This window comes from Cuculus canorus, chromosome 12 (genome assembly GCF_017976375.1).
Source record: "Cuculus canorus isolate bCucCan1 chromosome 12, bCucCan1.pri, whole genome shotgun sequence".
Classification (NCBI taxonomy): domain Eukaryota; kingdom Metazoa; phylum Chordata; class Aves; order Cuculiformes; family Cuculidae; genus Cuculus; species Cuculus canorus.
Window position 1 is genome coordinate 12,214,871 of NC_071412.1, and position 24,135 is coordinate 12,239,005.

The following is a 24,135-nucleotide window of genomic DNA, read 5'->3' on the forward strand; positions in this document are numbered from 1 at the left end:
TATCTGATTCTCCTACTACCTAGTAAGTTATGATCTTAATCTTGATCCACAGATATTATGTTGACTGTCTCAAGGGTAGAGCTTTGTTTACAAATCTCTAGGTAAATACAAAAATCTCCTCCTTACAGCTTTCAGAATTAATAACACTTTTTTTGATTGCGATTACAATTTGAGGAGTGTGACATTTAGTGGTGCATTCTAAGTGACCTTAAATTGTTATGTAAAGTAAGATGTACAGGCCAAAGGAGAAATATGAATCCAGGAACTGTTAGGAGGTTAGAGATATGAACAAATATATTTGTTCAATGAATACCTTCCTTGGACATCAGAATTTCAGCTGGATCTCAATAGCAGCCAATCACAAAACCTTTTTTATTATGAAGAATCCTCACAGCTTAAAAAACACATAGTGCAGCTACAAAACAGAAGAGTTAAGATGAGAACAGTTTTGCTGAATTCTGTTACTGTGCTGAAGGCAGGAAGAACTAGTTCTGTCCCCAAGTCCTTGGAATTACTATTTTTTTTTCTACACACTCTTACAGACTCAAGAGCTTTTACCTATGATTCATTCCTGGCATTTGAGCACGCCTCCAAACTGGATCAATAAAGTTTTGAGAGCTATTTGAGTTAGCACAAGTTTTGTGGTTTTGTAAGTGCCTGGAGCTTTCCTGTTTAGTTTCACTAAAGTTGTCAACTAAACTAGTGTATAAACTAGGTAGCCGTGAACTCTTATCCCCTCTCCCACTTCGACAAGTACTTCCATTTAATTAGCACCTTATCATGCTGAGACATCTCAAGGCACTTTATGAAATATGTACAGTCATATAATCTGCAGTGCCAAGGTAACAAATGAAACCAAGAAAGAAAGAAAAAAAAGAAAAAAAAAACAGGAAAAGCCTCGATTTAGATTTATAGAGCAAAAGAGTAGCAAAGGACAAAACGGGTTGGACTCTCAGCAGGCATATATCAGTGATGGGGTTCTGTTCTCCATCTGTTGTTGCTATAGTACTCTGATAAAAAGTTTCTCCTTTTACCTAAGCAGCATTTCACATACATGTTTTCATACATTAGGAAATTTTTATAGGTACCTAAAAAAGAAAATCTGGAAACAAATTATTGACGTTGCTGACTGGTAACTCCTTACTCTTCTTTAAGCTCAGCTCCAGAAACTTGTATGCATTAGACTAAAAATTATGGTAAAAATAATCTAGCATTGCTTGTATCTAATATCTTGCCTATGGGTCAAGCAGTAACACGTCACATCTCACAGCAAGGTGTATGTAAATACCCAGATCTGGTACAGCATTATGATAGTGTGGCTGAACCAGAGAACACTCTTCAAATGAGAAATTAACACTAGTCCAACCTGGGTTTCTCCTTATCATCCAGATGGATACTAAAAATCTCATGATGCTCTTCACAAAGCATGGTAGACAATACCAGTGTCTTAAGCAATATTCCATACTCAAACCAGCAAGGCTTTATGTCCTAGACTGTGAATAGCCATAAAATAGATGCTGGTTTCCTCTAAAGCATTATTAACATTATTAATCTGAATCATGGGGCACATCCTAATGTTCCTACTCAGATTCTGTTCAGGTGAAATGCCCATTAAATGCTGAGAATTTCCCTTTGTCCTTACCCGATTCATTGTTTTACTAAAATATCTATTTCTGGAGGTTATCAAAACCAGAACATGTTCAAGGGAGGTTCAAACAGGAAGTTAGCTGAAGCTGAAGAAGTCCACAGGATATTAGGACTGAGGCTTAAATTCAGTTAACTCAAGCTTGTCAGTTGACCTAAACTGTTGTCAGAAATCCTGATATGGAAACAAATAAATACTTTCAAAAATCACATTTCCAATGCCTGCTCTTATAAAACTCTTTGCTAGACATTGACCTCACCACATTTTATTATACGTTGCATCCAGCTACACTGATAAAAGTGGTGTCTCATGTATTAAATTCTTGTCAAAAATAAATTCTAACTTTTAAAATATCTTTTTCTAAGGGGAAGATGCAATTTTAATGACATCAAGCACAGATGTTTAAGATCAAGTGCTGGTATACTGAAAAAAAAAAAAATCAAGAGCTCAGATATCTTCCCGAGGTACAACGATGAATAAAGTAAATTATCCATTTGAAATAGAAACAAAACAAGAAAAAAAAAAAAAGAAGCATAAGGAAGACAGAAATTAGGAACTGAAAAACACAGTCTAATGTCACTGTTTTTGAATAGTTGGGGTTAGTGAATACACACTACTTGAAAATGCTCCAAGGCAACAGGGAAATAACAGTTAAAAAGCAATGAATAAGAAACTTTCTGCTTTAAATATTAAAAATATGAATAAATTTAAACACTGACATAAATACAAAAGTATACAAAAAGAGCTTCACAGATGTTATTGGAAAAATTGATTTTAAAACTAGATTTCTCCTCTCTTCAAGCCTTTTGATAATATGCAAAAGTACATAGTTTGTGTTGCTGCAGAAAAAAACATCCTTGAATACAATTTCATGTTATTCCCTTTCCTCTATTTTGGCTTCTGTCATGCCACTAAACCTAAAATCTGTTATAGTTCAGAAAGATCTACTGACCTGTCAACTTTCAAAATATCCATCAAGCCATTTCTGTAACACATTGGGGTGAGGAAAGGGGAAACCAAATATGAAGGACTTGTCAAAGCTCGTAATGATTTATGAAGTGAATGGAAAGTGCCTTTGACAGTAAGAAGCTACCTGCCATGAAACTACTTTGCAGTGAAATAAATACTACGAACTAAACTGGGATGCCAGACTTCTTGCCAGTGTCCTACCAGGGGGCCGTGCAATGCATTGCCCTCTTTTGTATCTGATTTACACCATCTCTGGAAGAAGATTGTGAGAAATCTAACTGTGAAAAGTTCATCAACGTTAATCAGTGGAAGTCTCAAGGAAAGGTATGAGCCATCTTCACTTCCCTCCTCTGAAGACACACCATGTCCTACCTTGTTTCAGTACTGCTCAGGCTACAATAGCAGACAGAACTACCAACAATAGAGAGCCTGTTAAATTGGGCACCACACACACATATAACATATATGAGATTGTAAAGCCTTGAGAAATTATGTTGTCATCTCACAAGGTGACATACGAAGTGCTTCTATCCCCCTGTTTCAAGGTCACAGTGAGAGTATTCAAAATTTCTGGCAAAGGTAGGAGTTGATTCCAAGTCTGCCAAGCACTTTAATTATAACTTGAACTAAGTAAGACTAAAATGTCACACATAGCAAAAAAAATATTAGTGGGTAAATAAAGTCTACATAAATAGAGAAAAAGTAGGACTGGCCAAAATATTCCTATCTTGTCTGGAAGTGGAAGAGCTCTGTGGAGATTTAGGTTTAATAAAATAAAACTTTGATAGAAGTGTCCTTTCTGTGGAAAAAAAAACATAGTGTGGATAACACCACAAATAAATAGTCTCTCCGTCTGATAAATAGCCAGTCACAACAATACATTTGGCAAAGTCTCTGCAGGGTACACATTACTTTATTATTGTTATTATTTCTACAGAAATAGGTTTGTACCAGTATTGTCACAGAGCAGCTTAATCTCCTCCAGGCTTTTGAGTTCAGAAACAAATATATAGTGCAGATGTCCCAGCAAGGACTGCTGGGTGAGTCCGTGAAGTGATGCCCTGGAAACACGAGGCTATGATGCTAGGAGAGGGTACTTCAAAAGACACAAGCAAATATAAGCCAACACGGAGGGAACAACTAAGCAATTTAGAGCTCGTCTGGTGATACAGTTGAGAGTGGTGGGCTCTGAAGAAGCAGACACTCTTGTGAGCAAGCACAGACTGAAAACGACAGTTGAATACAATGTTTTGGGGACTTACGCCTCACAGAGCTTCTAATAATAGGCAATCATTTTAGCACAATGTTTAGAGCATCTAGAAAAAAAATGAGACGGCGGATGCATTTCCTACTCTTGCGCTGAGATTGAAGAATGTTTGAAGAAACTGAAACACCTCCATGCCCAGTGAAGTGGAAAAGGGGTTACAAGTGGCTGCTATAACTCAATGCAAGTATTATCGAGCTAGCACTTAAAAGAATTCAGAAGAAGAGTCAAGATTAGGTGGCTCACAGAACAGCCTAAATCACCGGTTTGTAGATTGTTCCCAAACACAAGTGAGACTGGAAAAAAAGTCAGTTGTGAAAAAAGAGTCAGATTCCTTTTGTAAGCCCAGTGGCATGTGGCTGATTAGAATTGCAGGCAGCGTTTTTGGTCATTGCTTGTTCATGTTTTGTCTGTGAATCCGAAAAATGTAATAACATTTCATACTCCTAAAGATTTGAAGTAGAGAAAAGATAGTCTGAATTGCCCATTTACAATGACCTCCATTTCTGAATCCCTTTATTCCTTATCATTCTCATTTAATCAGTGAAGGTTGTTAATGGAAACAACGCTCTGTTTTATTGGTCCTTAAAGCCAGAGTTGCTTCTTAAAATTATTCAAGATATGTCAATACGCAAATCTTCCTATTCAGCCAAGTGACAGTAAGATTAACTTCCAGCACTAGTAGTAAAGCTAAAATCTGGTTTTGCCATGAAAGCTTTGAGGGTTTCAGGCCAGTTTTAAATAATGAACATTACCTTAGGCCACGTCTTTATTGTCAAGCTTCGGCTATTTATTTATCTTTTTAATTGTAATAAAATTCAATTTTTAAACTGAGTTTGATTAGGTTAGGAGGATTTTTTGTATTTGTCAGCCAGAGATCAGAGGTTGGATGAGTACTTTATTAGCCTAAGGTAACATAGGAGGTGGAGGTAGCAGACAAGCCAGAGCCTTTTGATATTTAGGATGTTGCTTGGGATCCAATTGGGTTTTGGTTGCTATGGAATGAAGTCTCCTATATGAAAAAAATAACCCCCAGGGCACGGAGGCTGCTTTCTGGGGATGTACTGGCAGCAAAAAATAACATTGTGCCATTTGTAGGCTTTTGCATTTTTCCAATGTTTTGCATGCAAAGTGACAGAACCAAGATAAATGGTTGCAGATGGTTGATACTAGACTTCAGAAAACAAAGTGAGTTTACCTAGTGCGTTGCATATCTACACTGCAGATCTTTGCTTGGTTAGCAGATCCTGCTGAAACAATTCAGAAAAGGTTGTTTATAAAACTGGCTTGGAGATGAAACCTGCTAAGGTCGTTAGTACCTCCCACATTAAAAAACATCACCAGCCCTAGATAATTTTCAAGGATTTGTGATCATGATGTAATTGGAGCTCTTGCCTTCATCTTCCTTTGAGTTTCCTCCATTTCTTAAAACACTGATGAAGAATACCCTAATGAGGGAAAGCGGCAGCTCACCCCCACATCATCAACATAGTACGCTCTTGAGAACACAAATGTTGAAATGCAGATAGCAGAGAAGACAATCATACACCTTTAGAATTAAAACTCATAACAAAAAGATCCAGATTCTAATCCCACTTTTCCCCAGTGAGGGCAATTCACATCAGAAAGGGGTTAATAAGAATTGGAAAAGATTCAGGGAGACAGTATGGAAAACTTTTTTATGCTGAAGGCTTATACAGGCTCTTTAGGACTTCAGCTTTGAAAAAAAAAATGTAGAAATTACTTTATGGTCTACAAAATCATGGGTGGTCTGGAGGAAGTTTGACAAGAATAGGCTGTTCACCAACTCTTCCAATATAGGAATGAGAGGACATTAGGTAAAACCTGTGAGAGCTATTTTCAAACAATCAATAGGAGGTTGTTCTTCATGTAACAGAAAACAGACATGGGGAACTCCGCCAAAGGCATTATGAATGCAAAGAATTTACATGACTTCAAATGGAGGCTGGGCTAGGATTGGGAAGAGAGATCCAAGTCCAGAGATTCTGAATTTATCCACCTCTTTTCTGTGACTCTTCAGATCTACAGTCTGCCAGTGCATTTTTCCTAGTATGTAGAATATCATCAGATTCCAAATAGCTTTCCCTGTTCTCACTTTCAAGTGGTACCTCTGTCTTCTGACTGCCCACAATGTCAGACTCTCTGATTATCCAGGAGAGGGACCAGATAAAGATCTCTCTTCTCGCTTTTGACTCCTATAGCGGCCCCAATACCTGTAATGTATGAAGAGGTCACATACTAATATAATAATTAAGGACTTCAAAATGGACTACAGCAAATTTGAGTAGATTGCTAGTGTTCACGCATGAGAAGAAGGTTTAAACAAAACAAAAACTACCCGGGATACAACTTAATTCTTCTCTTAACCCCAAAGCTCCTCGAAGGATAGTTAGAAACAAGTCCTACAGAAATGCCACTAGACAGAAGTGCGTAGGGGTAACATGTTTATGTAGCAAGACATGCAGATTAATGAGGAGGAATTATGAAGCCTCATCATTTACTGGCTGTTTCTAATACAATCTCGTTTACTAGCTAGAAGATTAATTCAGTTAATATAACAAATATGTAGAATTCTCTGCTAAACTTAAGATTTAGCGCTTAAAACTAACTTTAAACTTAAGAAAGGCTTGTGGGGATAGGACAAGGGGGAACGAATATAAACTGGAGAGAGGCAGATTTAGACTGGACATTAGGAAGAATTTCTTCACCATGAGAGTGGTGAGACACTGGCACAGGTTGCCCAGGGAAGCTGTGGCTGCCCCATCCCTGGAGGTGTTCAAGGCCAGGTTGGATGGGGCCTTGGGCAGCCTGAGCCAGTGGGATGTCCCTGCCCATGGCAGGGGGTGGAACTGGGTGATCTTTAAGGTCCCTTCCAACCCTAACGATTCTATGTTTTATCACTATAGTCGAGCAGACAGAAACTATGGGTCTTGTAATTCTGCACATACACACACTTGAAGCAGACTCTCCCAGGGTATTTTCATGTACAATAGTTCATGATCAAAATGGAGCATAACCTAGTACTGTTCATCACTGAGAGACTCAAGTCGGGTTATTCAAGGCTTTCTATGATAAGATTAATAACAAGGAGCATACTGAGCCTGGAGCAAAACAGCATCTAGGTCATGGCAGGATAACTTCCAGTTTATCACAATAGCTTCGTGAACTTTGGAAAAGCTGAACTAGATGCAGAGAGGTACCGAATAATTCAAAGTTGTCAACAATTCCTCAACACAGCATATATTTTCAAGTATTTAGGAATCTCAAGGCTATTTTCATTACAGGGCTCAGGGAAAATGGCTTATTGTTCACTTCCTTCTAGTAGCTGCAATAGGAACATGGTGCACTGATTACTGAAGGGTACATTTTGCTGCACAGAATTTCTCAGTAATACAGGGACAGGCAGGGGATATTTAGTATAGATCATGGAGGGGGAAAAAAAATGTTCTTTCTCTAAAGAAACACCAGTAGGTTTCAGACCAGCACATCACATTCCCCCCACTTTGTGCTCAGAGGAGCATGAAGCCTGTTGACCTGCCTCTCAGAGCAACCCATGCCTCAAGTTTCAGAACAAAATTAATTACTCCTAACGTACTTTGTGCTACACAATACAGAAAATGTGTTAAGAAAGGACGCTGAACCAAGAAGCAACAGCAGAACAGAAGAGAGAGAGAAATTCCTGTATGCATCACTTTTTCCAAAGATCAGCAATCTCACTAAGCAGTTCAGATCTTGATATTCATCCACAGCATTTGCTTCTGTAACCTCCTCTGACAGCAAGATCCTGTGCTGCGTGAGAAAGCATTTCTTTTTTTCTGCCCCATATTAATTGTCATTGATTTTATTGATTGACCCCCTTTAAATCAGTCAGTGAAAAAATATGAAGGGCATCTGATAGGGTTCCAGAGTGACATAGCTGGACATAATCTAGCCTAATGTGACGAGCTGCTGAAGTCTGAAGGAGAAGATATTCCTAATTCCAGACAAGGGTGAACTGATACAATCTGAGGTCCTCTGTCCACACCTCTGTGATATAGCACCATCCTGTCAACTCATCACCCACTTCCATCCTTCAGTATCGGTAACTTTCAGGTGTGAGATGAATGAAGGTATTTATCACTTTAACATTTAATTTGAATGAGAAGGTCTTTGATGGGATTCACTCCTGCTGAAAGCCTCTGGTGAGGAAGTTACAAGACTCCAAAATTTACACGCAGCTTTCACCTGTGGCATTCATAGTGCCTGCATCCAGGAGCTGGATTACATTAAGTAAAGAGTTACTTTGCTATCAGAGTGGAGGTATAAGGACAGCTGCTTTTTAAGCACAAGCACATGACGCTCTACCGGTTTTCACAACTCCTTCAGCATATGGAGCATGTGCTGTGCTTTCTGAGTCGCAATTGCTGACAGGAGCTGATGTTTTCACAGGTTGTTTTCCTCCTGGAATGAGGTCAAGACTTGAAGGGTCTCCAGGAAATATAAAGGGATCCTGTCTTTCATGCATAACTCTCAGTGCTTTTTTTAAATAGCATGTCATGCATTGCAGCTCCACAGAGCTCGTGATTACATGTGCAAAGTTGGCTTCATTATTTGGCACAAAGTATTCACCAATGCAGAGAGTGAGAAGCACACTGCTGTGCTGTGCCACTGTCAGAGCTTAACAACTTCAAACAAAGCCTGATGCTCTTTCTTCATTGAAACCCCTAATTCTCCTCACAGGATCCACTTCATAATTAGGTGAATGTTTCACTCTCTTCAGACAGATGTGGAGTGGAGAGCTACAACTGAAAGCAATGGAAGCACACACGCCACTTCAATTTGGCATGAATGTGTTTCACTTGGGCAACCACATTCATCATACAAGCAATGGAAAGAGGTCGGCTTCTCCAAAGAGGGAGTTTGCTTACTACCTAATCAACGGAGAAAACTGGCCTTCTAACCTCATCGTTTAGAGGCGGTGTAAATAGTCCCAACATTTCACAATATTCTAGTAGCAATTTTTTTGTTTATGGGTGATCTCCTCACAGAAAATAAACAGGAAGGTATAGAACTGTTTGCATAATGTAGGCTTAGAGATTGCAATGGATTACCATCAGCTACACTCTCACAGCACTATATGACAAAGCAAGGACAAAGGGAAACAGGTTTTATCACCTCGCCAAAAGTTTGCAAGAAAATTTTCTGTGTCAGGGCAAAAAGCACACTTTTACAACTTATGTTTTAGCAACACAAGGCTAGAAACATGAGACATGAAAGGAATACAAGAAAGCAAGTTCAAGAACGTACTGTTAGATTGCTTCTTTTAAGTCATATATATAGGTTGCCAAGGTTCCTAGAAGATCCTCAGATGAAAACTTTCACAGAAAGAAAAGATGCAGCTATAGAATCCTACTGATGAAGAAGATAAAGTAGTCCAGTACTTCAGAAAGCAAAGGTTTCATGTAGCAGGAGGAAATCCATTATGTGAAATCCCTTTCCATTTCCAGGTAAGGAAGAGTGTCGAGAGACCATTCCATTTTCCACATCTTATCCTTCCTGCATTAACAAATACAGCACAAGCCCTAATAATCTGCCCTCTTTGTGGCTTCTGGTCCCAGAATTAAACCCAACAAATCTCCACAATTTTATCATTCCAGAAACAGAAGGGAGTCCTATCTCTTCCCTACTCATTTGTAACACGCTTTGCAGGAATGAAACTAGGTACTGAAATCCTCAGTTGTCTTTCATCTTCATTCTTTTACATCCATATGAAAAACTTCCCTGTCACCCAAGCATTCATACTGCTACATCCCAAAGTGTGCAAAGAGGAAATGAACACGAGGTGTTACATTTTCCCTGCAGGTGCCGAGCTGAGCTGGATCTGTTCCCATCCATCTGCCCAGGTATTTTGCTGTATGTGACACAGAAAGTTACAAGATTAAGGACCATACATTTAGGGGTTTTTTTATTTTTAATGGAAGAGAAGCTGCTTCAGATCACCTGGAGTGGAAGCATTCAGGAAGGAACTTATGCAGATAAACATAGTAAATTCTAAAAGAACTGGGAAGTGAAACAATTTTGCATCTGGAAACTCTGAGTGAGATTCATTACATACCAACAGCCAGAATTCCTCTTTTCTTTTCCTAGAGCTCAGTAAAGAAGCTCCAATTTGCTCTTGCTTTTAAGGCTCTAGTGGGGTAGGCTCTTCATGACATCCATGACTTTTCTTTCTCCATTAAGAAATCTGTTTGTGTGATAGCTGTTCTTTGCCTTCAGTGAGCTTATTCCAGAAGCTTCATCAGCTTTTATGAAGGCACATAGATGCTCACAGCTGGACCTTTTTGTCATATCCAGGTTTTTCTGAACCTTGCTTCTATGACACTCTTTGCGCCTCAGACTTCCCTACCAAGTGCACCACGCACTAGCAAAGCCAATTCAAAGTACCTTCAGGGCCTCTGTCAGATGAAGAAGTCTTTGCTGTGTAAGATTAGACTCCCAAACAAACCCTAATCCAGATATATTCCCAAAATCTGATTACAGACTTCCTTTCCAAAATGAACTGAGCAAAAAGATTATCCACTTTACTTTTCCCTTTCCTATGCTATCCACAACCTCTAGATCCATACACTGAAAGTCACAGACTCAAATATCTAACCAGCTCCAAAAATCGAATTTTGAATATTTGAGTCACTGAAAGACACATCTTAAACTCCAACAAAGGATCTACTAAAAAAAAGATTACAGACCTATTTGTGGTGGTTAGCATACTTCCCTGCAGCATCTCTCTCTCTCTCTCTCCAGTTCTGCTTTGCTTGTGATCAACTAGACAACGGCACGATCGTTGTCAAAACGGGCACAGAGTCACAACACCAGATAGATATCTCCATAAGCACCTCAGTACTTCAGGTGTAGCTTTCATGGTTTAAAGGGACTTCTGAAGACAAAGGATTTTTCCTGGCTGGCCAAAGTGTATATTATTTACATTTAAACCCTAAAATTATGATTCTGTTCCCATGTGCTTTGCATGTATATAACTTCTGTGTTTTTCACTTGCAATTTGAAGATAGCACATACCGAGTTTATTTTAAATGGTTTCCTATTCAGCTCCTCCAACCTATACTATCCAGTACCAAGGCTAAATTCTCCCCTACAGAATAAATAAGCCTCGAAGCTTTCATTTCTCTCTGACTTATCTCTGATCTGTTTGAAAAACCTGACCAGATCCTTCTTTTCGTCTCACAAAAATTCACGCCAAGAGAAGTAACATCATCACAACCTGTCAACACTTAGAGGCTAAACAAAGAAAGAGACAGATCAAGAAAACAGAGATGAAAAGCTTTTGTGCCCGTCTTCCCAAACTAATGCTCCCCAAATGTGTTTGGAGAGAGGGGGAAGGAGCCATTGTTTGAGCTAACACATCAGCCAATGTGATTATTTAACTAACTATCTCCATCCCCAGACATATCAAACGGAATGCAATGCCAGCTGAAAGTATTATGTAGCCTTCGGTGATGTGAAACACATAAGCTCTAAGGCATACAGCTTGGATGAAGACTCCAGCTGGCAGTGGTAGTTTTATTGTACTGTGAAAAACATTAAAGTCCTCAGATGCCCTGCTGATCATGGGATCTGAGAAACTTTCCTATATCTGCCTGACATGTACTCACACCACAATTAACGTGCTCCTCCCTCTTTCATTTTCACTCCATGCAGATGTATACACACTCACATGTGCACACACACACTGCCAATACTATTTAGTCCAAGAACACTTGTGTCTTAAGTCCATATGCCATTGTGTTTGGGAGGAGGAGGCATTCTTTGTCTGAGTGCTAAAAAATCTGGTACCTCAACTTTCACTTGAAGGTGGCTGCAACGCATGCAGAGACCATTAAGAGCTGTATTTTGCTTCCTAGCTTTTCACATTTTTTCCTCCCTTTATGACATGTTTATTGGCCTTGAAGGGCGAGGAGGGATAACATAGGAAACCAAAGTCCTCCATTCAGCTCTGACTCAACTATTGTGCACCCCAAGCTCATTTAAGGGCAAGTGGCACTTGGCATGGTGGCTAGTGAGCAACTGGAACCATTAATCCCTGCTCACATCTGAGTTTCAGCAAAATCCAAGCCAGTGGCTCCAGGGTAGTTAAATGTGCAGCTTGGGTAATTAAAAAAAAGGGTTACGGATGAATATTATTTGGTCTGAAAACAAATCTGCGTGGAGTTTTGGAGGCTAGTGCCTTGAGGATTGCAGCTTATTTGTGGAGCTTTAACAGGAAACTGGTAATTATGACACCTGCACAACTTCCCTTGAATTAGACTCTTGGGATGCCTTGCCTTGCCTATAGATGTTAGCCAAAGCCTCAGGCTCTTACTCCATAGCCATCACCTAAAGTGAGAACAGAACAGCCAGCCATAGGGCATTTGCAATCTTAGTTAAGAAAGGGTATTGCACAGTTTAAACTGGATTCCAAGACAAACTCCTCGAGAGCATTGACTCTATTTCAGATTAAAATGGACACGTGTTTCTCACAGCTTGCCTTGCACCCTAGCTGAGACTAATAGTAATTTCCGACTTCAAGAAATGCAATTTATAAGTATTTTCCAGAGCTGCTATGCTTGCAGTCCATGCTTTTGCTTTTTCAGTACACAGCGTTCAGCTTGCGAATACAAAAGCCAGGATTTTTTTCAAGAAAGCTTCACTAGAAGGTTTAAGTCAGGCGGTAGCTTACCCAAGATGGCCTTGCAAAATCAGATGACCCTGCACATCTTGCAAAAATTAAGGTTCTAAAAATTGCATGAGCAGCCACATTCTGGCTGAGACTTTGGGAACAGTCTGCCACAACAGGCTTTTCCACACTGCCCACTGGTTATGCGGTACCAAACAGGCTGGTGAGTCTACAGAGCGTGATCAGCACCTCCTAAGCTACGTTAATGTGTTAACCCTTCTCCTTCTCAGCAATTATCACCCTTGGAGCCTGTCTTGGACACAGCAACAGGCTGATACAGCTGTATGTTCCTGTTTCAGAGCTATGCTGGGTTTTTCTGCATGGTGCTTTATATCCTGAGGTTTTATGAAGCATCAAGCATGTAATATAGGAGATAGCTGTGTTAGGAAATAGCTGCATTAGGAACCTAGTCAGGGCACAATCTCCATAGCATCCAGAAAGCCTCTGTCACAGTCCTCCAGGAAGTTTCCTCATAAAGTGCAACTCACAGACAAAAGCAATCCTGATGGCAAATAATAACTGACTACAATGCCTTTTTTTTTTGTCTAAATCAAACTGGTCAGTGGCAAAGACCACTGACACTGCCCTCAACCTGGTGAATGCATCAGGCACTCCTTGAAGCCTCTGAAGTGGGCTCTCATTTGATTGACAGAAACATGCCCAAAGTCCTGTCTGCAGCTCCTGCACCTGAGCCACTTCAGAACTTGTTGGCACTAAGGTAATAACCAATCCCTAGGTCTCAAACAGTGTTTCTGTTCAGCAGACTGTGAAGTTGTCTCCAAAAATAACCTGCCAGTGCCATGCTCAGACAGTGAAGTCCAAGCCAGAATCAAAATTCACAACTCCTGAGGTCCTGACACTCCCATGTAACATCACAGCGTGCCTCACTCTCTGACTAGCGGATTTGCTGCTCTGATCTTCTTGAAAGAGTCGTTTCCAAACAATGATGAAGCAGTGCAACATTTTTTCTTATTGGGACAGCTAGGGTTGACAAATGGGTGGCAGGACAAGGTTGAGCAATGCATTCATACAAAAAAAAAAGCAGTCATAGGTTTATTTCCTTTTCTCTATCGATGATTTTTTGCAAAACGTCTTAGCTCCTTTTTGTCTCAAACTTCTTAAAACATGGGAGTGCTCCAAGTAATAATAAACTCCTTGTCTTTAATTTATAACTCCTAAAACTGACAGAAGCCCAAAACACTTTTTCAAGCCTCAAAAGGTGGCAGAAACGCATATTGTGTTCTCAGCACAAGAACTTCTGTGGCTGCAAGAAGAGAGAGCTGCCAATGCGCTTGCAGAAATAGCAGCAGTATTTTATTTATTGCTGTAAAGCTTGGCCACTATATTTTGCGCTGAAGGAGTAGATTTACCACGAGGAGAGAGAACTGCTACCTCAATCCCTTTTGACATTGCTCAGTGCAGAGCACATCCCAACCCCAGACTGTGAGCCCTGCCCTGACAGTGTGTATCCAACTCGTGGCCACATCTGCCGTAGGACCACTGAGGAGGGCTATTACATCAGACACTGCAAACCCTCCTGCCCAAAGTTTACAGCCAAGAGCCTGTGTCTCCCCTCCTCCCCAGCTCTCCTATCACAAAACCTGGGAACCAAACATCCATCAGTCCCACTGCACCCTCTTGTCCTTCAGAAGCGTGCAGTGAACAGGCTTCGGCACATCTGTGTGGTAGCAGAGGTACAGAGAGCGGGGGACTAGGAGCGGGGAAAATGCATCCACCAAATCCTCCATCTGCAGCCCAAAGTAACAACGTTGGAGAGGAGGGAGTGGGAATGATGTGCACACAGCAATACAAAAAGTAGTTTTTGTGCCAGGCTCATCAGTGTGGCAGGGTAATAAGGTCAATGTGAAAACAACTGGAAGGCACATTCCCCAGTAAACATGTGCTGAGTGAAAACGGCCCGACCTTATGTTGTAGAATCCAAACCCATTGAGTCAATTGCCAGAAAACATGACATGACCTTTCAGATTCAGTGAGCATCAGTTCCAAGAGCAGGCTGCCGTGCTCTTTTCCATTTCACTGCTGCCCCCGGAGGGCCTCAAGTCACCGGAAATAATAGCTCGGGCTCAAAATCTGCACTCCTTTAATGAAAAAAAAAATACACATGGCATCAAGTTTGACCCTGGTGGCAGATTTTTTTTATATGTTTAGCTCAATTTCTTTAAACTTAACAACTGTGCTCGTTTTATTATTTATTTTACTTTTGAAAATCCTCCCAGAGCTCAGCTTTTCTCACAGACAACTCATTTTTTGGCAGTGCAGGAAACCTCTTGGTTCTGTGAATGAGGAAAATAATTAATAGCTAATGAAGTGCTCATTCCAACCCATAGCCTCCCTTCCCCAAACAAGTACAGAAAATGCTATTCCAGTTGGAACATATTCTCTTCGCTTTCTAGACTGAGAAACACATAAAGATGTATTTTCGCCCACAAACCTGAAGAATCTTATTTTAATCTACAGAACTCAAGCCACTCATGAAAGGAGTAAAGCCGTGCAGCGTTCCAAGCAGTAGCAAGATGAGAGCCTGTGATATTAACTGCAATTCAAAGTGTACTTTCCCTCCCACTGAATTACTTTCCCTGCTAAATCCTGATTAAAATTTTTCTCCCCTTTTACTGTCTCCCTGACAGACTGATGGGGCTGAGATCTGAAATCAGCTTCAGCTTTTCGGCGTAATATTTATTTTGAGGGCCAAACAAGGAGCTTTTTTGGATACTATTCAGATTTTCCCCTCCTCTGTCAAAAAAAGCAGAAAGGAGAGGCAAGGATCTGTGCCGTCTGGAAATTGTATTTATTTTGACTTGAGCTGTGCCAACCTGCGCTATACAAATACTCAGTCAAAACTGCCTACCATCTGTGTTTATTGTAGAGGAATAGCAACATCCAATGGCCAGTTAAATGCAGGTTAACTGCAGGCGTGTATCGAATTCCCTGGAGAGCCAAGTACACAGATAGCTCCCCTACTGTAATCTCTTTCTGCTACATGAAGAAAATCAAAAAGAGAAAGAATAACAATGCCAACCCACAGCAGAGCTGGATGTCTCTCCACACAGTGTGTGGGGGGGGAGGTATCTGCAGGGAACAGTATGGGTCTATTAAATTCTTTCATTGGCACCGGAGAAGCAAAATGAACATAAATTAATCAGGTACAAAAGATGGGACAAGTGTTGGTGCAAGTCCGTGGCATTGTGGAAAGGATAAATTCAACCCAGGCTCTTTCAATGTCTGCATATTTGAAAGAGGCTTGTTTAAAAAATTGGGCATAGAAAAGGGAAAAGGAGAGCGAGAGACTCCCTGTGAAAAGCCGTCCTTTTAATATCCCTGAATAGCCACATTTTTGCCATAGCCATATTGACATTTATCATTTTATTTCCTTGCATTTATAAAGCCATCTGGCCAAGACTTTTTAAAGCACTGACAAATTGCAGGCATCAAACTTTTAAGCTGAGAAGACCCAGACCGACAATGGCAGCACTGAACATCAGTGCCCTGCAGAGGTGTGTCAGGTTGGGCAGGACCAGATGCAGATGCTGTGGTGCATTTTGGAAGAAGGAGAGGAGCAGCCTCTTGCCCACGTAAACCAGAACAAACACACCAGATCTGGAGAAAGAGCAAGGAAAAGGGTCTGCCACTTCATTACAGCCTGGGAAATCCATACCAAAAAGCACACAAAGTTTAAGGTCCTTAGGTCAACTTTAGTATCCTCCTTGCAGCTGACATCCTGTTCCATGCATAGTGTGTGGCCTAAAAAGAGACACAACCCTCTTTTTTTCTTTTTTTTTTTTTAAAGAAATAGATAGGCTTTGTGGTGTACCCAGAAGACAGAAACTCTGGGTGGTACCTGAAGGTGAGCAGAGCGTTCCCAGGTCTTCTCCAGAGAATGTTTTTCCCACATGCATGCTCCTGGGACCCACAGTGCACAATGCAGCACAGGGATAAGGATCTCTCCCAAAGCATCAAATCACAGAGCAGAGCTTTTTCTCCAGATTTAACCTGGAGGGGTGAAGAGAAGGGAAAGGAGGGACTCAAGGGACGGCAGTGTCATACACAATAGAGGAAAGACTGCGCCTTGGCACAGCTTCCACATGAACACTGCCACTGCATCCAGTCCTGACAGGCAGCAGCCTGCTGCTACGTGGACTGGGCGTTAGTTAACCAGGCTAGAAAGAGCTCCAGGGCAGAGTTTTGGATGAGAGAAGGGCAACGGATGAGATACAATACTTCAGGTGTACTGTACAGTAAATTGATATCACGGAGAGCTGCATTATTTCCCTGATGTTCCCTTTTGCTCTGGGAGAAGTAATTCACTTTAGCCTTAAAATACCTACTCCCCATCTCTCTAGCAAGCCCTATGGTTGGCACAATGAACTCAGGCGCGACCCTTCCTTCCGCTGGAGGGAACTGTGCACCATCCATGCACAACTCGAGATACGGAGGGGCCTAATGGGGCAGTCAGTGCTGACTCCCCCACCTACTTGTGTTCTCTCAGAATTTCAGCCTCAGAACTGCTAGCCTTTGGGGGCTAACGCATTTTCTCCTTCCTTTCCACATTGCCAGTGGCGATGTCCTTCTCACAGATTCATATTCTTGGGGGCATTTTTAGCTCTTCCTCCCTCTTCTCCCAGATGTCAAAGCTGCCATTAAATCTGCCTGCCCAGTATAATGCTGAAGCCTTTCAGCCAAGGCTTAGTCATCTCACGCATCATCTCACTGAAGCTTTCTCCCCTCCAGGCTTCTGCCCTCATCCCCTCCAGTCCATTTATCCAGAGTCACCTACCTTCTCTGCGATCCTCAGATCCTTCTGCTTCCCAGCCAATGCTCATCATATCAAAGCTTATTGTTTTTCACATTCAGCACCTTGCACAACTTCTCTTTTATTCCTCTCCACTTCCCCCTCTTTTCAATTTCATCCTGGCCCTCCTCAGCTCTCCCAGGACACAATTTGTTCCTCACTTTCTTCCAATCTCCTAAGAGTTTCTTGTATATGCCAGAAACCTGATCGGGCTGCAGTACTCTACCGGGTCAGATCCATCTATCATAGGTCTATGAGTACGTTTAGTTCTTCCTCACCGTAAAACACTAAAATATCCATGACCACCATGAAAAATAAAATTAATGGTACACTTTTCTGCTTCCTTCAGTTACAGGCCAGCCTCTTGTGCTCACACTGGCTTCAGATGACAAGTTGTTCTTCTTAGGCCTCACAGCTTTTGGATATAGCATTAAGGTTATACATGATATAATGGCATAACAGCAGTGCAGGGTCTTCCTGAAAACTCCTTCCTCTCATATTTCATCCCAAATCATTCTAGTGCCCTGTTTCAAAAACAAATCTTAAAACATCTTTCCATATTACACAGTTATAATGAAATACTTCTAAGGGCTGTGAAGTTGGATTCTTAAAAAGCAAAAGCCAGTACAGCTTTATTGACATCCATGAAATGTAACTGGGTTTATTAAAGTGTGTTGAGTAGCATCAGATGGAAAGTTGGCCCCACAGCCTAACGTTCGAATAAAATCAAGTCACTGATTTGAAGTTTAATTCAAAAAGCACCACTGCACCCTTGGGTTTTTCACATTGCCAAATCTGTTTCAGAAACTAAAGAGTAAGAATACATTTATTTTCGTACCAGTTTCTCAGTTCAGTACAAGAAATAGGCGGAGGCTCCAAATATGCTGTTGTTTAAACTGTTCAGCCAAAGAGCTGAGTATTTCAGCCTCAAGCTGACATCTATCACCATGACCCATGGTGCCCCCATTTACCCCTTGAATTAAAACAGAGCTTATCAACGTATTTCCTGTCTTACTCCTTGGGCAGTCTCTCACACAAGGCTTCAGTCTGCAAAGTTCATCATTACACACAGATTTTCACCCCCAGGAAGTTCCAGAGGCCCAGAGAAACACGGTACAAGCTTGAGTTCCTACAGCAGATTCAATTACAGTATGCAAGGGATATTTAAACAAGCTTCTCTGGGACAGATGACACAAAAGAGCCAGCACGCTCAGCATGAATAAAATAAAAAGCAATCTTTATCTGGATCTGGCCATGCATATTTTGAAAACCACCTCTTTCAGCCATTACCAACAAAAAGTCAGCAAAAACTTATTTTAGACTCTGAAAAGACAGGAATTTAAAGCATTTGGCAGCACAATCTGTTACTTAGGGACAAGCTCATTAAAAATGCAGCATTATTTACTGAAGGCAAAACGCATACATGCACTTTTGCATGTAAAGCAAGCACTTACTGAATGACAGGAACACCTTTCCTCCTGATTGGAATGGGAAGGAGGGCTGGTTTAATTGCACTGATGCGTGGATTGCTCTCTGAAGAAGGTAACAAGTGGAGAAGCTATTCCAAAACTTCACACAAACCCAGAAGGCCAATAACTAAGAGATCGAATTCGACAAGAAAATTGCTATAGATACTCAAAAGGAGCTTTGGAAGAACTGTGCAATGGACTCTTGGCTGCATGCACACTGCGGGGAGAGCATGGGTGAACAGTGTCTGGGTACCAGTCAGAGCAGCACTTATCTATGTCTTTGGGAGGAGATAAACTTTTGAAGAGAGAATAGGGACCGGTCAAATTGAGCTACAAAGACAAATGTCCAGGAATGCAGCATACAAGTTCGGGAAATCAGAAGTCAAGAGAAGTGATGTAGCAGGAAGATTGAGAGTGAGGAAGAATACTGTGACTGTCAACACATATGAGAGGGAAAGGAGGGAGGAAGGACCTGGAGCAAAGGAGGTTCATTGTTCTTCTTTTTCCACTGAAACTACTTCTTTTGCCTGACCAGCTGATGCAGACCGTGGTTGAAGTTTGTTGAGGATACTCAGCTATTTGAGCCAGCAACTGATCTCACCATGGCTTTATACTGCCATAAATCTCTGACTTAAATCAAGCAGTTATTCCTCACCCTGATAGATCAGGAGCAAGCCCTTGGAAGTGAAAGGTGGTATAGGAACATGAAGCATTTTCTTAAAACACAAAGAAAAGCCCCTGAAAACAAACACTTGAAGCTCACAGCTATGAATTCCCTTGATACGTAAAGTCATATAGTAGCCATTCTTGTAGCTGGTGAGAGCAAGTTACTTATTTGTTTCAAGACACCATATTATATATATTGTATATACTCTCTAAAACATCTGAAAGTAAATGCAATAACCATTAAAATAATCATTATCAGCCTAATACACTTTGTACCTTCCTGGATCTTTTATATGGTGGCTTTCACCTCTGGTCTTCAGAGCCTTAGGTGTATATGGCTCCCTTAAAAAAAAAAAAAAGGAAAAAAAACCAAAATAAAAACTAACCAAAATAAGAACCAAAAACAAGAGAGCTATCAAAAGGCTTTAATTGAAGATCTCCTGTCCAAGGAGAAAAAGGGGGAGGGGAAGATTCACAAATTGAAAAGAGTTGAAAGTTTGAGAGGATTGCAAAAGTGAGTAGACCAGCCTGCTACAACTCCATGGCAACAGCATACAACTACCGCACACATGGAAAAGAAGGAAGGATGTAAGACAGCTTCCCAGTCAAATAATATCTTTTTCTGATCAAAGAATTTGTTGCAGCATCTCTCCAACATCCCACGTGATTCAGACTGAACATCATTCCAAACTGCGGCTTCACCAAAATCCACCTCCAGAAAAATGAGATTTGCAACCCCAAGACCGGACCCACTTCACTACTTAATGCTGCTTCCAAGCTTCCCAGCTGGCAGCTAGAGAAGCATCCTCTCTATTGGATAACTGGAGACACATACTAGGATTAATTCATTCAAACCAAGGTTAATAACAAAGTAGTGGTTTCTAAAGAAGTCAAAGTCTCTTCCAGACTATTTGTTTTGCTCCATTAATTTTTCCCAATCTGGCAAATATGAAGGAAAATTTATGGAGGGAAGAGAATATGTTCTATTTTCATGCAAGAAATCATTAGAATAAAAATTTTAAAACATTATTTAAGAGGCTTTTATTTCTATTTCTTTGGGTTTTGTCTTATCCTCCACTCCCTGTTCTGCTCCCCTTATATAAAAAAATAGAAAAGTGTTTAACACAGACTGCGTAGAAATGGAATGGAAAGGAAACAAAAGAATCAGTATTCCTGGTGAATAATTTGGCTAGATGAAAAAGACAGATACGGATCAGATTCTTTTGATATGTTAAAAGCATCCCAAAATGCCTACGCTCTGGAAGCTTTTACACAAATTATCTTCCATCATAAAAGTACAAAATACATATAATGGACAGCTCATCTCTCTCCAATGAATATGTAGCCACTGGCTGATACGATAATAGACTAAGCACTGACCTGTGACAGACTCAATGATCATAAAAGCAGAGTTTAAAAAGTTGGTTCTCCCGTCTCAGGCACTTAATGGGCAGGCGCTAAGATATGCTTCCAGTCTTCAAACTCTTTTCATATTATTCTGCCTTAATAAGCACAGGCATAGCCCTCAAACTGGTTGTACTTGGAGGAAGACCCTGTTTGTACATACACTTCTTCTACAAACTCAATTCCCAGGAACCCCTTCCCGCTTAACTTTAGAAATACGTTCATGTCACATAGTTGCTCTGAAAGAAACAGATGAAATATCTTTTTATTGGGTGCAGCAGCCCAATTTGTTTTATATTGCAATCGCAAGAGTCACCTGAGGCATCAGTTGATGGATTGGCTCCTAATAAACAGCAATTATTATTGCAACGTGCAAATGAGCTGAACTGTTGTGAACAGAGCCTCAGAACTGGAAACTCTTTGGTAGCCCCCTCTGAGCCATCCTTGTCTCACCATGGGGTATGTGCCTTCTCTCTTCAGTGTGTCACAGTGCCCATGAGAACCAGGCTTTTTTCCTACACCTCCTTCCATGAGCACTTTCTTCCAAGGTAGGAAAGACAATGTATTTTTTTCCTTAATAATTAACCTAACATGCACCACACTTATCTGCTATGTTTTCCTGCAACACTGCGAAAAAATCAGTATCTGATAACTCGATTCTTCTTTTTTCTCAGTATCTCCCTTTGGGATCTGACAAGGTTCATGTAAGGATAGCAAATACTTCTGTAAATGATACAGCAGTTGAATTCATTTGAACCGGGCAGAATGCATTACAGGTTGCTTTCACACAGCTCACTGTCCTGTAAGATAGTACATTAAGATTGCCAAGTTATTGGTAAATACTGTATTATCAGACAGCCTGAAAATAAACAGCATGTAGTGCTCAGACCTTGAAACTGATGGGTTTGGGTTCTTTCTACAGTTCTACGACTAAACCAACGTGGGATCTCTGGAAAGGCAATCACCCTCTCCATTGCTATTTTAAGCCCCGAAAAACAAGATTAGCAGAAGAATGGCAAGTCATAAATGAGGTTCTAGCAGCAGACTCATAGAAAAATTAGCATCTCTTCCTATTAAATTAAGAGAAGCTCAGATCTTCAAAGGCATTTAGGTGCTTATTTCCACCACAGAAGCTAAAAGTACAGGAAAATAAGTACACATGTCCACCTCCTGGGGAAACAGACCTGCACCTCTCAAGCCTGCTCTTTCTTCCCTATTCACATCATGAACACTTGTGTGGTACCAAATGCTCATTTAAACCAATATTTATTGATTGATTTAGGTACTTACACAGTTACAGAAAAGCTTTTCATTCTTCCTTAGTGCTATGTAGACATAGCTCCAGAACGAGAGAGAGCAACAGCTTTTAGATGACAAGAAAGTGACTGTTGACAGCATTCAGGGATGAAGGCAGGCCAGCGCCCACAGGCACGTGTGTTGAGTGGTGAGCACTGCTTCCCGGAGGAACAGGCTCATGAATATGGCAGGTGTCTCACTTTCGTTTATCCCGGATATGTTTTTTCTTATTCTCTCACACTTAGAGTGGGCTCCGGTCATCACACGCAAAGTCATTCGAGCACTTGTGGGTTTTCCTTTCAGAAGGGTGTGAGGAGAAAAGGGTTTGCTTTTTTTTTTTTTTTGTAAAAAGAAAGAACTAGAGAAAAAAAATCAACACCTCCAAATTGTATTTATTTGTCCTATACATTTTCCAAGACTGTACCTGGTGCTGCTTTTTCCTATCACACAGCTATGGCAGAAGTGACTTCCCTATTGTTTTCCATTGCTCAGGGAAATTATTCCACCACACCAATCTCTCTGTCTTAATTCAGCCTCTAAAGGGTAATTGATATAATCCATAGGTTTCTACAACTGGAAATTACGAGAGGCAAAGTCCAGATGTAGAAACACAGCACCCTTCTTTATAATGGTGGTAGATGGGTTGGATGTAGTTTAACCAATGACTGTAAATCTGGAAGTGGTTTAAAAGGATGATAGTCTACTGGTAGGTACTTCGGAATTCATTCACTCCTTTTTCTGCCAGACCATAGATTGAGCACGTTTCTAGAAGTGCTGAAATGCCGATCTTTGCCATTCATCCATTTGGGCAGGGATAGGGCTGGGAAACTGGTGTGTTCTGACACAGGGTTAATTATGGTGGCTCATGCACCACTGTACTGTCATGAGAGCAGGCTGATACTTTATGCTTCATACTGCATAATACAACTAGTGCCAAACATCAAAAGCCTAAAATACAGCACAGCCCTGTAAGGAAAGGGAATTAAATGCCATAATACACGGAATACAAGCAATGTGCAAGAAAGCATAAATAAAAGCCTAAGAGTCACAATCTTCCATTGAAGCCTGAGACCCACACTATGTAGCAACCCAAAGTGGTTACTCAGAGAAAGAACAGAAAAACATCAGGCCTAGAGTGATGCTTCTTCCATCTTCCAGCTTCTGGCAGTCTGCCATTTAGGGATTTCTTGAGCCAGAGGTTGCATCTGCATCAGCGTGTTTAATAGCCCCTGCTGGATCTATTTTCCATGAATTTGTCTAATTGCTTCTTGAATCTCTACCTGTCAGCAGTAACCTCCACAACTGAATTATGTACTGTGTGAAAAGGCACTCCTATTTGTTCTGGTCTAAAGTGGCTGCCTGAAAATTCCCTTCATTGCCCCTTTATTCTTTAGTTATAACAGGGGATAGTCATTTCCAATGTACTTTTCCTATCCTGTCTATGACTTTACATACACCTGTATTACTTGTCTCTCTTCCAAGCTGAACTGCCCTGTTTTATCTCTTCTAGGAAAGTAGTTTTATAACTCTACTCATCCTTGTTGCCCTCCTGTGTACCCCCTCTTTTTCCATCATATCGTTTTTAAGAGAGGGCAATCGGGATTGTACACCTGGTCAAGACGTGGGTGGATCATAAGTCTGTAAGTTGCATAAGTCTCTTTTCTATTTTGTTGCCTAATTCTCACTTAATCATGCCTAACATTGTGTTTTCCTTCTTCTCTAGCTGCAGGCAGGTAACGTCTCTCTTGTCTATGTTGTAATCTCTCTGGAGCAAAGGTGTTTTCTGATCACAAGTTTGCACAGGGCCTGCTGCAGAACACGGGGATACAAAACAGAAGGCAGACACCGGTCACCAAATTTTGATGCAGACTGCCAGACCAACCT